The 13,856-nt window shown below is 35.1% G+C and overlaps 1 pseudogene; it reads left to right on the top strand.

Annotated features, from left to right (window-relative positions):
- The first annotated feature begins 920 nt into the window (after window positions 1-920).
- Window positions 921-6,064, top strand: LOC149559693 (elongation factor 1-delta pseudogene; annotated as a pseudogene).
- Window positions 6,065-13,856: the final 7,792 nt, after the last annotated feature.

Raw genomic sequence — 13,856 nt, 5'->3', positions numbered from 1 at the left:
CACTCAGCACCAAGCTAGTGCCGAGCTATCTGGCTCTTGACACCTTCATGTGTCGAGCAAAACTGGCTCTCGGCACCTTCATGTGCCAAGCAATTTTTAAGTGCCAAGTATGAATTGTTTTTTGGTTAAGTTGTGAGTTTGATTTTTAATCTATTTTTCTCACATGGTATCAGAGCTTTGAGGCCACACATCCACAGTGAGTTAGGGAATTTGTTTTCTCTTGGGGTATTTGACATAGCAGGAGATGTAGGAAAGATATGGCAGCAACCACCATCATTTAATGGACAGAATTATGATACATTTGCAAAGAAGATGGAAACCATTATGGTTGCAAATGATTTGTGGGAGTTTGTGGTTAATGGATTCAATGATGTGACTGATCCAACTCAGTATGCTACCCTTACAAATGCATAGAAGACTCATTTGAAAGAATCAAGGAGGAAGGATGCTAAGGAATTGAGTTTGATTGAGGCAGCAATGACAGAGACAGTTTTCCCAAAGATTGCAACAACAAATTATGCAAAAGAAGCATGGGATATCCTTGAGACAAACTTCAAGGGGATTGATAAAGTTTAAACTATAAAGCTACAAAATATAAGAAGGGAGTTTGAGAACCTTCAGATGAAGGAAAATGAATCAATTGCAGACTTCAGCTCAAGGACCTCCAATGTGATTAACCAACTGAAGTCAAATGGAGAAGACTATCAAGAGTAGAGGATAGTGGAAAAGTTATTGAGGAGTTTACCTCATAAATATGACAACTTGGTCATGACCATAGAAGAGGAAAAATACGTCACTATTTTGACAATGGATGAGTCTTCAAACCCATGAGTATAGGATCAATAGATCCACATCTTCTTCTACCCAAGACCAAGCATTCAAGGCTCAGTCAAATCCAAGTGGAAGTGGGAGAGGAAGAAATGGCTCAGGCAGAAACTCTAGAGGGAGAGGCCAGGGAAATGGAGGACAAAGAAATGCTGCAGCAGAAGGCTCAGATAGAGCAAATGGAGCAAGTAGCTCACAAAATACTTCAAGAGGAGGTAAGAAAAACTACAACTCAAATAAGAGTAATGTAGAATGCTACTACTATCATAAATATGGGCATTATGCAAATGAATGCTGGAAGAAGTAGAAAGATCAGTCAGGACAAGCAACTGTGGCTGATGTGAATATGGGAAGTGAAAACACTACCTTCATCATGTGTAATGTTGGTGAAGAAGGAAGCCCTGAGGTTTGGTACCTCGACAGTGGATGTAACAACCACATGAATGGTAATGAAACCTTGTTTTCATTCATTGACAAGAGTTTCAAATCAAAAATTAAGATGGGTAACAATGGAACCCTACTAGTTGTGGGCAAAGGATCTATTATGGTCCACACCAAGAAAGGTGAGAAAAGTGAAATACAAAATGTGTATTTCGCCCCTGGTATGAAGCACAATTTGATGAGCATTGGTCAGCTCATTCAAAATGTATACGAAGTGCTGATGGAGAATGACATGTGTGTCATTCAAGAAAAGGATGGGAGCAAGAACCTACTTGCAGCAGTTCAAATGACCAAGAATAGAATGTTTCCCTTGAGGATTGAGACATGTTTCTCATCTCAAGTTTGTGTTGCACCTCCCACACAATTAGCTCTAAGGAGTGTGATTGAAGACCCCTCATGACTATGGAACCTCAGGTATGGTCATCTTGGCTATGCTGGCTTAAATTTATTGTCAAATAAAAGAATGGTAGAAGGTTTGCCACATGTAGGAAATTCTTGTGACAAGTGTGAGGCTTGTATTTTGGGTAAGCAACATAGGCTTCCCTTTAATTCTAAAAATTCTAGGAGGGCTAGATATCCATTAGAATTAGTGCATACTGACCTAGTTGGTCCTATGCAAGTTATTTCCATTGAGAAGAGTACAAATTTTATGACATTCATTGATGATTTCAGTTGTAGGACATGGGTGTATTTTTTAAAGAATAAATCTGAAGCATTTGAAAAATTTGTAGAATTTAAAGCCCAGGCTGAAAGAGAATGTGGACACTATATCAAGGTTCTAAGATTAGATAGAGGGGAGTGTACCTCCAATTCTTTTATAAATTTTTGTAAGAAACATGACATAAAGAAAGAGCTCACAGCCAGCTATACACCACAGCAGAATGGAGTGGCTGAAAGAAAGAACAGGACCATTGTTGAAATGGCAAGGAGCATGATGAAAGAGAAAGGTCTCCCAACTGAATTTTGGGGAGAGGCTGTGGCAACAATAGTTTACCTAATTAATAGGTGTCCTAGAAAGGCAGTTCGTGATAGAATTCCAATGGAAGCATGGTCACAAAGAAGATGGATAGTTGAACACCTAAGGGTGTTTGGATGTGTAGCATATGCACATGTGCCTAAAGAGCAAAGACAGAAATTTGATGACAAAGGTGTGAAATGCATTTTCACAGGGTACAACCCAGAATCAAAGGCATACAGATTGTATGACCCCCATTGAACAACAAGATGATGCTTTCAAGAGATGTGGAATTTCTTGAAAATTAGTCTTGGTATGGTTCAACTGATGTGTCACCGAGCACTTCTAGTAAAGTACCAATCATGAGTGAAGAGGATGTTGATGAACAGCAAGAAGAAGGATCAAATAGAAGAAAAGGCAAGCAGATTCAGACAGTGCCGAGCTCCTATAGGCATGATCGAGTGTCAGTGCCGAGTACTAGTGAAGATCGACCTAGTCGGCAATGCAACAACAATGAAGATTCTAATCCCACACTCTCCTCCCTATTACCAAGAAAGACCAAGAGTCTTAGGGAGATATACCAAGATGAAAGGTATGAAGATTATGATGAGAGTGTTAATTTTGCATTATTTTCTCATACTAATCCAGTATATTTTGAGGAAGCTATCAAGGAGAATAAATGGTGTAATGCCATGGATGAGGAAATAGATGCTATAAAAAGGAATGAGACATGGGAGCTAATAGATTTGCCTCCCAAGAAGCAAGTGATTGGAGTGAAATGGGTCTATAAGACCAAATGCAATGCTGAAGGCAACATTGATAGGCATAAGGCAAGGCTGGTAGTCAAGGGCTACAAATAGCAATATGGAAGAGACTATGATGAGACCTATGTCCTAGTTACAAGAATGGAAACAGTGCGTGCTGTCATAGCAATTGCATCTCAGCATAATTGGAAGGTATTTCAAATGGATGTGAAGTCTGCCTTCCTAAATGGTGTATTGAAGGAAGAAGTGTATGTGGAGCAGCCACCTAGTTATGAAGTTGCAGGTGAAGAAAATAAAGTATATAGATTGAAGAGGGCTCTCTATGGGCCCAAGCAAGCTCCAAGAGCATGGTACAATAGGATTGACTCATATTTGATGAGCAATGGCTTTAGCAAAAGCAATGGTGAGCCCACTCTTTACATTAAGGTAGCAGATGTTAATGTATTGATTGTTGTCTTGTATGTAGATGATTTGATTTTTGCTGGAAATGACAAGGCTCTAATTGGTGAGTTCAAAGAGGCCATGAAAAGTGAATTTGAAATGACAGACCTAGGTCTCTTGAAATACTTTCTAGGCATAGAAGTAAAACAAATGCATGATGGCATCTTCATCTCTCAAGAAAAGTATGTAGGGCAGATCTTGGAGAGATTCAAAATGCAGAATAGTAAGGCAGCTCCCACACCAACAGTAGTAGGTCTAAAGTTGAGCAAAGAAGACTCTAGTAAGAGAGTGGATCCAACACTATACAAGAGTATGGTTGGAAGTCTAATGTATTTGACAGCAACTCGACCAGACCTAATGCATGCAGTAAGTCTGATTTCTAGATTTATGGAAAGCCCAAGGGATTCCCATTGGCAAGCGAGAAAAAGGATCTTAAGGTATGTGAAAGGTACCAAGGAATTTGGAATTTTGTATACTGCATCAAATGAATTCAAGTTGATTGGTTACACTGATAGTGATTGGGTTGGAAGTATAGATGATAGAAAGAGCACTTCAAGATACATGTTTCATATGGGATCGGGTGCAATTTTATGGGCATCCAAGAAACAACCTATTGTTGCTCAATCTACAGCAGAGGCTGAATACATAGTGGAAAATGCAGCAGCATGTCAAGCAATTTGGCTAAGAAGGATCTTGACAGATTTGAATGAAAGGCAAGGAGATGGAACCACAATTTATTGTGACAACATCTCATCTATTGCATTATCCAAGAATCAAGTCTTCCATGGGAGAAGCAAACACATTGAAATCAGATATCACTTCATCAGAGAGTTGGTGGAGAATGGGGATATCAAAATGAATTTTTGCAAGTCAGAGCAGCAGCTAGCAGACATTTTTACCAAGCCATTAGGAATTGGAACTTTTGTGCACCTAAGACAGAGTCTTGGTGTAGTTGATTTGGATTAGTAGTGATCCTTGTTTGTGGGTCTCAGGACAAAGGGGGAGTGTTGGAAATTAATGTCAACGCCTGCAGGTTGTCCTCGAACCCCACATCCATCTACCCTGTCAGGTCACCGCAGGCATTCATGGACGGCAGGCATTCATTTTGGTAGGTGAGATTTTGAATTTGAACGTTGAGGGGGAAAATGGAATGGAACAAAAGGAATATTATTCATTCATTCCATTGACAACAAAAAAAATAGATCAAAAAGAAGTTGCAGAGAAGAGCAATGGAAGAAGATCAGCAGATCCAACCATCAGAGTGCAGAGGAAGAAGCTTGTTTTATTTCATGCCTACAGTTGCACGTCTTCTTTCTGATCATTTTGTAAGTTTATTGTTCATTGGATTCAACCTATGAAGCAGTGATTGCTCCAAGCGTTTTTGTATGCAGCCATTAGAGCTGCAAGTTTAAAGTTTGAAGTATTGAAGTCGTTTGAAGTTTTAGGGTAAATATAGGGTTTTTTGGTTGAAGCCGAATGCTCCCAGATTTGTAATAGTTTAAATCTCAGTTGAATAGAAAGCAAACAGCATACTTAATCCATTGTTCTTAATCTTCTATTCATTGGATTTAACAAGTTTGGTTGAAAGCTTTAAGCTTTGGCTCTCTGGTTTTAATGGTGAATGCATTCACGTTGAAATATTTCTTAAGGTTGAAACAGAACATTCGGCATTTTCTCTCTCAGTTGGAGCTGAGTTCACTCGGCATCCATTGGTGCTGAGCAATTATTAAGTGTCGAGTTCTTCCTGTGCCGAGCTCACTCGGCACCTCTTGCCTATCACTCGGCACCAAGCTAGTGCCGAGCAAGTGCCGAGCTATCCGGCACTCGGCACCTTCATGTGCCAAGTAAAACTGGCACACCTTCATGTACCGAGCAGTTTTTAAGTGCCAAGTATGAATTGTTTTTTGGTTAAGTTGTGAGTTTGATTTTTAATCTATTTTTCTCACAGCTTTGTTGCAACTAGAGTCCCTACCAATTGTAAAAAATAGCCACCAAATATCAGCCTTCCAGTGATGATATAATAGGCAGTCGTATTTTCTAACAGGATATCAGGCTTCCAATGACGATATAATAGTATTTGGCTCTCTGGGAAAGCTTCCCGATCTGAATATATTAATGCTACTGGTTGGTACAAGCATATTGTTGTTCTCGTAGAGCCCAGGATGTTGGGGTACAAATGGGGCTGACAGCAAAAATTCTCCTGGCGCTCCACAAATACCACTGGCATTATCATCAAAGGCTATTGCCCGAGGATGAGGACGACGACGATCATGTAGATCTCTTTGCTAAATAAACAGAGTAAAAGAAGGCAGCCACAGAAAGAGCTGCATTTGTTAAAGCTAAAATTATGTCAAAAGAAAGTGGGAGATCTTCAGTAATTTTGGATGTCAAAGAATGGGATGATAAAACAGATATGAAGAAGCTTGAGGAAACAGTTTGTAACCTTCAAATGGACGGCTTTGTCTAGGGAGCTTTAAATATTGCACCTGTAGGATATGGCATGAAGAAGCTACAAATCATGATGAACATTGTGGATGACCTTGTCCCGGTGGACACACTTTTGGAGGATCGCCTCACTGTTAAACAATGTAACGAGTACATCCAAAGTTGTGATATTGTTGCGTTCAACAAAATTTAACTGATCAACTACAGAAGCAATTTTATTTAAGTGATAAAGAACAAACTAATCATTTTTTTCATGCATGTTAAGCAATTTGTTTTATACTTTTAGATCATAATGTGAGTTTCCTTGTGTATGCAAGTCGTATTTTATTCAGGAACTAGTAATACTGTAGGCTACATATCTTAAATTAATTGCATATTGTCTCTAATTCATAACTTCTGAATGTTGGAACCAAATACTAATTTGTAACTTCCAAATGTTGTAACCAAAATATTAATCAGTGGTCAACTAGTTAACCATTCTTTAGATTTGGATGTTGGAACCAAATATTAATCAGTGGTCAGCTAGCAAACCATTCCTTAAGATCTGGGTATTACTTCCTTTAGATTTGTTTCTTTGTTTACTTTTTATTAAGCTTAGTGAATACACTAATCAACAATCTTCCAAGCATGATGGATAATCTGGATAAAAAGGCTACATAAATTAGCAATGAAATCTTTCAGCTGGCAAAGCAATCAGCTGGAAAAGAATCTTCTTTAAAATATATAGTTACTTATATTTGATAAAATAAAAAACTCCAACAAAACCAGACGCTTACGCAGTCATCAAAAATATTTTTTGGTTTACTTCTCCTGGACAAAACATAAATCCCTTTCTCCATTATCCAAATATGAAAGCAAATCAGTTTCATTCTCTAAAACTGAACAGATTTGTAGGTATCTCCAAGATTGACATGAAATGATATTTTCTGCGAGGGTTCCATGACAGTTTCGTATAAGGGCGTTGGAAATACTATCTTTCTAGCAGGACCAAAGCCTGTATGGTTCTTAAAAACTACATTTTATTGATGCTGAAGATTTATAGTCACCAAATAATATCTTATGATATCTGTTATTTTTTATTCTTTGCGGATACATTGTTAAACAAATTTAGTGGGCTACCTTAAAATGGGTAATATATCCCATGTTTAGAATATCATTTAGAATTAGAAGCTACGATTCAGTTATTGTATTAGGCCATCACAACTTTGTCGATTTTTTTTGTAACCATCATCTCTAAATGTATAGTGGTATCACGCCTCTTTTGAGAGACTTACCCGTATGCCATCACAAATTTTAGAGTGTTCTAAAGAATACATTCAATTTATATTCATTTAAAAAGATATTGGCAATTTCTTGAAACCTACCCACAAAAGGTGATACATAGGAAAATATGGATAGAAACACAACAACCCATCTGATGCCATCGATAAAATGAAATCTTCATTTTGAAAAGAATTACACAATTGGATGATTACAAAAGAGCAGAGCTTGTTTTCAAAAATAGGAATTCGTTGGCTTTTCCTAAATGGACTTTTGAGTTGAAAATACAAAAATGTCTCTGACGAAAATATAAATACAATTCTAAAAGTACCTCCAAAATATTTAAATCACCTATATAAGGTAGCTTGAAATAAGTGTTTTTCGTCAAACTTTCAATTATGTCGATATGGGTCATGTCAAACATCGCTAAGAAGAAAGAAAAATAATAGCAGCTACAAATATCTCTAATTAAGAAAGCCTCCTTATCATTAAAAAAATCTTACAATGCAAGTTCATAATTCATTTGAAATTATTTAGATATTCTCCTACATTGAGAATAAATATTTAGGACAAGTATAATACAAGGAGGAGGGTTTGATTATGACACAGTGAGGCTCCTATCATAGGTGCTAATGGTGGTCAATGATGATGAAGATGTCGAGGAATCATGCATTCATCTTGTCTATTTGTTCATGGTCTGCGCTCATAACCTATGATGGCAAGATCATGATAGATGTACAGAAGAAAAATAACAAAATCACAAAACAACACAATGTGTTCCCACACAATAAACTATATTATATTTCATTCCCTGTAGATCTCAAATGAGTACATAGTGTTTTTCTAAGAAAGCATACAATATTCTAGAGAAATCTACCATTAACCAAGAAGACAAAACATCTACAAACCTCTAGAAAAATATTACAGCCAAGTCAAACTTCTGGAACAAACCCTAAGCCTAAACCTAATAATTTAGAAGTATAGTTTACAAAACGAGAGATCTAAAACTCTCGATGAGAAGACAACGATAAATAAAGTAGTTGGAGTAGGTAAAGGCAAGGGAGATTAAAAGGACAGCTAGAAGCCTATGTCACCAACACTCCCCTTTAGTCTTCACTGACATGTATGTTTGTAATACCAATACTTTCTCAAAGATGTTCAAAGACATTCTTTGCAAGAGGCTTTCTTAAAATGGCTGCCAATTGTTCTTTGGACCTACAAAACTTAAGACATATGTCATCATTGTTCACTAATTCACGAATATAATGATATCTTATATCTATATGTTTACTATGTTGATGAAAGACATGATTTTTTGATAAAACAATTGCAGAATTATTATCACAATATATTCTTGTAGGTTCTTCTTATGGATGCTTCAAATTTGAAAGTACTCTTCTCATCCACATTGCATGACAGGCTATTGATATTGTTGCAACATATTCTGCTTCAACTGATGATAATGTCACAATTGGTTGCTTCTCTGATGCCCAAGAAATAGCTCCTAATCCTAGATGAAAGATATGTCTTTAAGTGCTTCTTTTGTCATCAAAGCTACCTGCCCAGTCACTATCTATATAGCCAATCAGCTTGTAATGATCTGAATGCACATATAGGATCCCAAAGTTCTTTGTTCTAGCTATATGCCTCAAAATCCTCTTTCTAGCTTTCCAATGAGTTTCTTTTGGTTTGTCCATGAATCTAGAAATGAGACTAACTCCATACATTATATCTAGTCTTGTAGCTATCAAATATAAAAGGCTGCCAACTAATATTTTGAATAAAGTTGTGTCTACATTAGAACTTTCATTATTCTTGCTAACTTTTATACCCAATATAACTAGTGTAGGGGCTGAATTCACATTTTTCATTTTAAATCTTTTCAACAAATCAGTAGCATACTTACTTTGACAAATGAAAATGCCTTGATCATTTTGATTTACTTGTATCCCAATAAAATATCTCATGAGTCCCAAATCAATCATATCAAATTCATTTTTCATGGCTGCCTTCAAATTGTTAATTGACATATTATCGATGAATATCAAATCATCTACATATAAGCCAACTATCAATATTTCTCCTTCATTTTTCACTTTGACATACAAAGTTGGTTCATAGCCATAGTTACTAAAACCATTATTCACAAAATAAAAGTCTATTCTGTTGTACTAAGTTCTAGGAGCTTGCTTCAAGTCATATAGTGCCTTCTTCAGCTTGTATACCTTATGTTCTTCTCCCAAAATTTCATATCCTAGTGGTTGTTTTATATACACTTCTTCTTCTAAAATGCCATTCAAGAATGTTGATTTCACATCCATTTGATAAACCTTCCAATTATTTTGGGTTTCTATGGATAAAATCATTCTAATAGTGTCTAATCTTGCCACATGTGCAAATGTCTCATTGTAGTCTATACTCAGTTGTTGTGTAGAGCCTTTGGCTACTAATCTTTCCTTGTATTTCTCTACTTTTCCATCAGAATTATATTTTGTTTTGTATACCCACTTAACTGCAATCACATCCTTGCCTTTAGGAAGATCTACTAAGTCCCAAATATCATTCTTTTCTTTTGACTGAATTTCTTCATCCATGGCTAAAATCCATTTGTCATCTTTAATAGCTTCTTCAAAATAAATTGGATCAACATGTGCTAAGAGTGAAAAATTAATGCATAAATCATAATTTTCAGCCTCTTGTAATTGATCATATATGTCTCTAAGACTTTGTGTCTTCCTTGAAGTATTTATAGACCTTGATCTTAATGATCCAAGTGTTGGATTAGATGATTCACTATTGTTATTTCTTGCTAGAGTAGTAATGTTTTTAGTGGTAGGTTCCCTTGTAGGTGTTTTAGGAACATTTTTTTGTGTTGTAGAATGCACATCTTGAGTTTCATTTTTTTCATTTTCTTGTGGAACACTAGCTACAACTATAGTTGACTTATCCAAGTTACCATCTCATGCTTCTTCTTGTACAAACTCAACATCACAACTTATTATTAATTTCTTTTTTATTGGATTGTATAGCCTATATGCCTTGGATTGTTCCCTATATCCCACAAATATGCACTTCTCTCCTCTATCATCCAATTTTTGTCTCGCTTCTTGAGGTACCAATGAGTATGCCACACAAACAAATATTCTTAAATGTGCTATATTGTGCTTCCTTTTGCTCCAAGGTTCTTTTGGTGTTTTATTTATTACTACTTTCGTTGGACATCTATTTAGTATGTATGTTGAACATGCAATTGCTTTAGCCCAATACTCATTTGGCAAGTGTTTCTCCTTTAACACACTCCTTATCATCTCCATAATTATTCTATTTTTTCTTTCTGCTACTTCATTTTTTTGTAGACTGTACTTTTCTATAAATTGTTTCCATATGCCATTTTCTTTGCAAGAATTTAGAAAATCATTTGATATGTATTCTCCACCTTGATTGGTTCTTAATGTTTTAATAGAGTATCCACTTTCTTTCTCAACTTTTTCCTTGAATTCTTTAAAGACAAAAAATACATTGATTTATACTTCAAAAAATAAACCCAAACTTTTCAGCTAAAATCATCAATAAATTTCAAGAACTAAAGTTTTCTGCTTAAGGATGGTGTTTGCATTGGCCCACAAAGATCTGAATGGACTATCTCAAGTGGATGTTTTGCTCTATAAGACTTTCCAACTGAAATTTTTTCTCTATGTTTCTTTGTCAAAATACAATGTCACATATTGTATGAAGTGGCTTTATTGATGGCAACCCATAGACCATTCATTTCTTATATAAGAGTTCTAACCCTGATCAAACCTTAAATGCCATAGCCAAGATTCATTTTTTTGTAAAGATTTGAATGCAAATTCAATCATTTTTTGCAAGTCATTTTCCTCTAAGTATAATTCACTTTGGATTTTAAGTGTGAACATTCTATTTTGAATCATTTCAACTTTTGCAATTAGTCTACTGTTTGGTCTTTTATCTAGAATCACACATTCACCATTTTAAAAATGTATTCTATATCCCTTTTGTACTAGTTGCCCAATGCTTATGAGATTGTGTTGGAATCCAAGAACATAATATAGATCAAGAATTTCCTTTTCTTCACCTTTCTTAGTTCTTATGCTAATTGACCCTTTTCTCGTGATTGAAATTTGATGATAATTCTCCAACTTAACCTCTGATTTTACTGATTCATCTATTGTTGAGAATATCTCCTTAGACCCACTCATATGGTTACTACAACCACTATCTAAGAACCATACCTCTTTAGAAATCTCTTATGCAACATTTCATGTTATCAAGATGGTGTTTTGCTCATTAGTGTTGGGCTGACTTTCATTTGTAAAATGTGCCTTTTGCCTGTTCATATCATATTGTCTTTTTCTACACTCAGATGCAAAATGCCCAAATTTATTACAATAATGACATTGGATGTTAGATTTTTCATACCTTTATCCTTGATGATGGCTTCTCCCCCTTCCTCTTGTTGACGTGAAATTAGTTTGTGAGCTTGATGCTGGCCTTCTACTCTCAAACTATGGATTTTGTCTTCCTCCTCTTGGTGTAAAACATCCTTTGCCTCTACTATAATATGATCTTCCTCTTGTTCTTCCAATTTAAAGTTGAGTTAGGAAAGCATTCTCCAATGATGAAGTTCCTGAATGATTCAACCTTTGTTCACGTGATAAGAGAGAACCCATTAACTCATCTATTGATAGCAAGGAGAGATCCTTAGATTCTTCAATGGCTACAACTCTTGAATCAAAATTATTTGGTAGACTTCTAAATATTTTCTCTACAACTTTTTGATCCCTAAGGGTTTCTCCATATCATCTAATCTAATTTACTATCCCCATTGTTTAAGTGAAGAATGATTCTATTGAGTCTGAATCTTTCATTTGTAAATTTTCAAAATCTCTTGTAAGATTTTGTAACTTTGACATTTTTAGCTTTCTTGTGCCCTGGTATGTTGATTACAATTTGTCCCATGCTCATTTTAATCTTGTGGCAGAAAGTACCTTTGAAAGTATTGCTTCCTCAGCTTGTGAAAGAGCTTGATATGCCTGCTAGTCTGTTGGTTTAGGAACCCACTTTCAACTAAATCTCAAACATCCTAAGAACAAAAAAGTGTTTTCATTTTGATGCTCCAATAATAATATTTTTTGTCACTAAAAGTTAGAATTTGTGGCTATGAAATACTTCCATTGGTTCTTGCCATGATTTAGTAGTAAAACTTTTTGACTTGTAACAACTAGAAATCCTTTCTCTTCCTTCCTCAAACAACAATTATGATCTTTTCCTTTGATCTTCAGCTTTTCTTTCATTTTCCCTTTACCCACAATGAAATTTGCCCATAAAAACAATGCTCTGATACCAATCTGATAGATGTGCAGAAGAAAAATAACAAAAAACAAAACAACTCAATGTGTTGCCGCACAATAAACTATATTATATTTCAATTCCCGTAAATCTCAAATGAGCACATAGTGTTTTTTTATAAGAAAGCATACATTATTCTAGAGAAATCTATCATTAACAAAGAAGACAAAACATCTACAAACTTCTAGAACAAATCCTAAACCTAAACCTAATAATATAGAAGAATAGTTTACAAAATGAGAGAGCTAGAACTCTCAATGAGAAGACAACAATATATAAAGTAGTTGGAGTAGGTAAAGGCAGGGGAGATTAAAAGGACAGCTAGAAGCCTACGTCATCAACATATCACTCTAATCAAAGAACAATCTTAATAGATAAGGCAAAATAATACCAATTCAGACACAAAGTTGTTGCTAAAGAAGTTATATATATTACGATTAAAAATTAAAAATCCCAAACTCTTATTTACACAGAAATCCAATTTTACTTGATTGAGACTGTATGCATGCATAAATGCATTAGATGCTACAACACAATTTGTTCTCCCAAAATATTATTCCTCAATTTTTTGTCATATTTCGAATGCAAGATCAAAAAACTAGAGTCCATATGTTTTGTGCATTGCTCTACAATCATGAAGTATCAAATTGATGGTAACATGTAGACATCCATATTGGTCTTTTGCAAACTAGTTGTACACTAATGATATCTATAATAGAAAATACCTTAGGATAATCCAAGAGCTTATGAGAACCCAAAATCATATCCATCATTATATTTCACATATCTCTTTGATTTAAATTAAAAATAGACATAGGTTTAAAATTTTAAAGAATAAATAAATAAATTAATTAAAAAATAATGATAAAATGGAAGATTTTCTAACTGAAATTGCTTGCCCTCCCTTTTCTAATTGTAGATATTGGATTGCAGGTTCAAAAGCATTAAATGGAGAGGATAGATTGAATATCTCAATTTTAACAACTACATGCAAACGTGAAAATATCGAAAGATCACGTCAATATGAATGGTGCTGATATATGTTGTGTTCATGCTCCTACATCCTCCCACTAATATTAGTCAAGCTATACCTCAAAAATACTCCTTTTTTCCTTCAAATTTTTAATGAGAAAATTACAAAGACTGCCAGAAAAAGAGTCTAATTTCAAAATTTTAAATTTATAAATTCATTTTAATAAATATAAATGGAAAGACCATAGTTTACGGGAATGCTTTCTGATTTTTGTAGTTAACGAGGCTAGAACTATTGCCAAAGATGTTACATTGAAAACTATAGTCTCAGACTAACAATTAGTAATTCTCCATTTGATGCAACCTTCTAATCATCATGAGAG

The sequence above is a fragment of the Cupressus sempervirens genome, chromosome 4 (assembly GCF_028749045.1).
Source record: "Cupressus sempervirens isolate cs-2001-9-10 chromosome 4, ASM2874904v1, whole genome shotgun sequence".
Lineage (NCBI taxonomy): Eukaryota > Viridiplantae > Streptophyta > Pinopsida > Cupressales > Cupressaceae > Cupressus > Cupressus sempervirens.
Note: the sequence above shows the minus strand (reverse complement) of the source record. Positions and strands in the feature narration are given on the sequence as shown.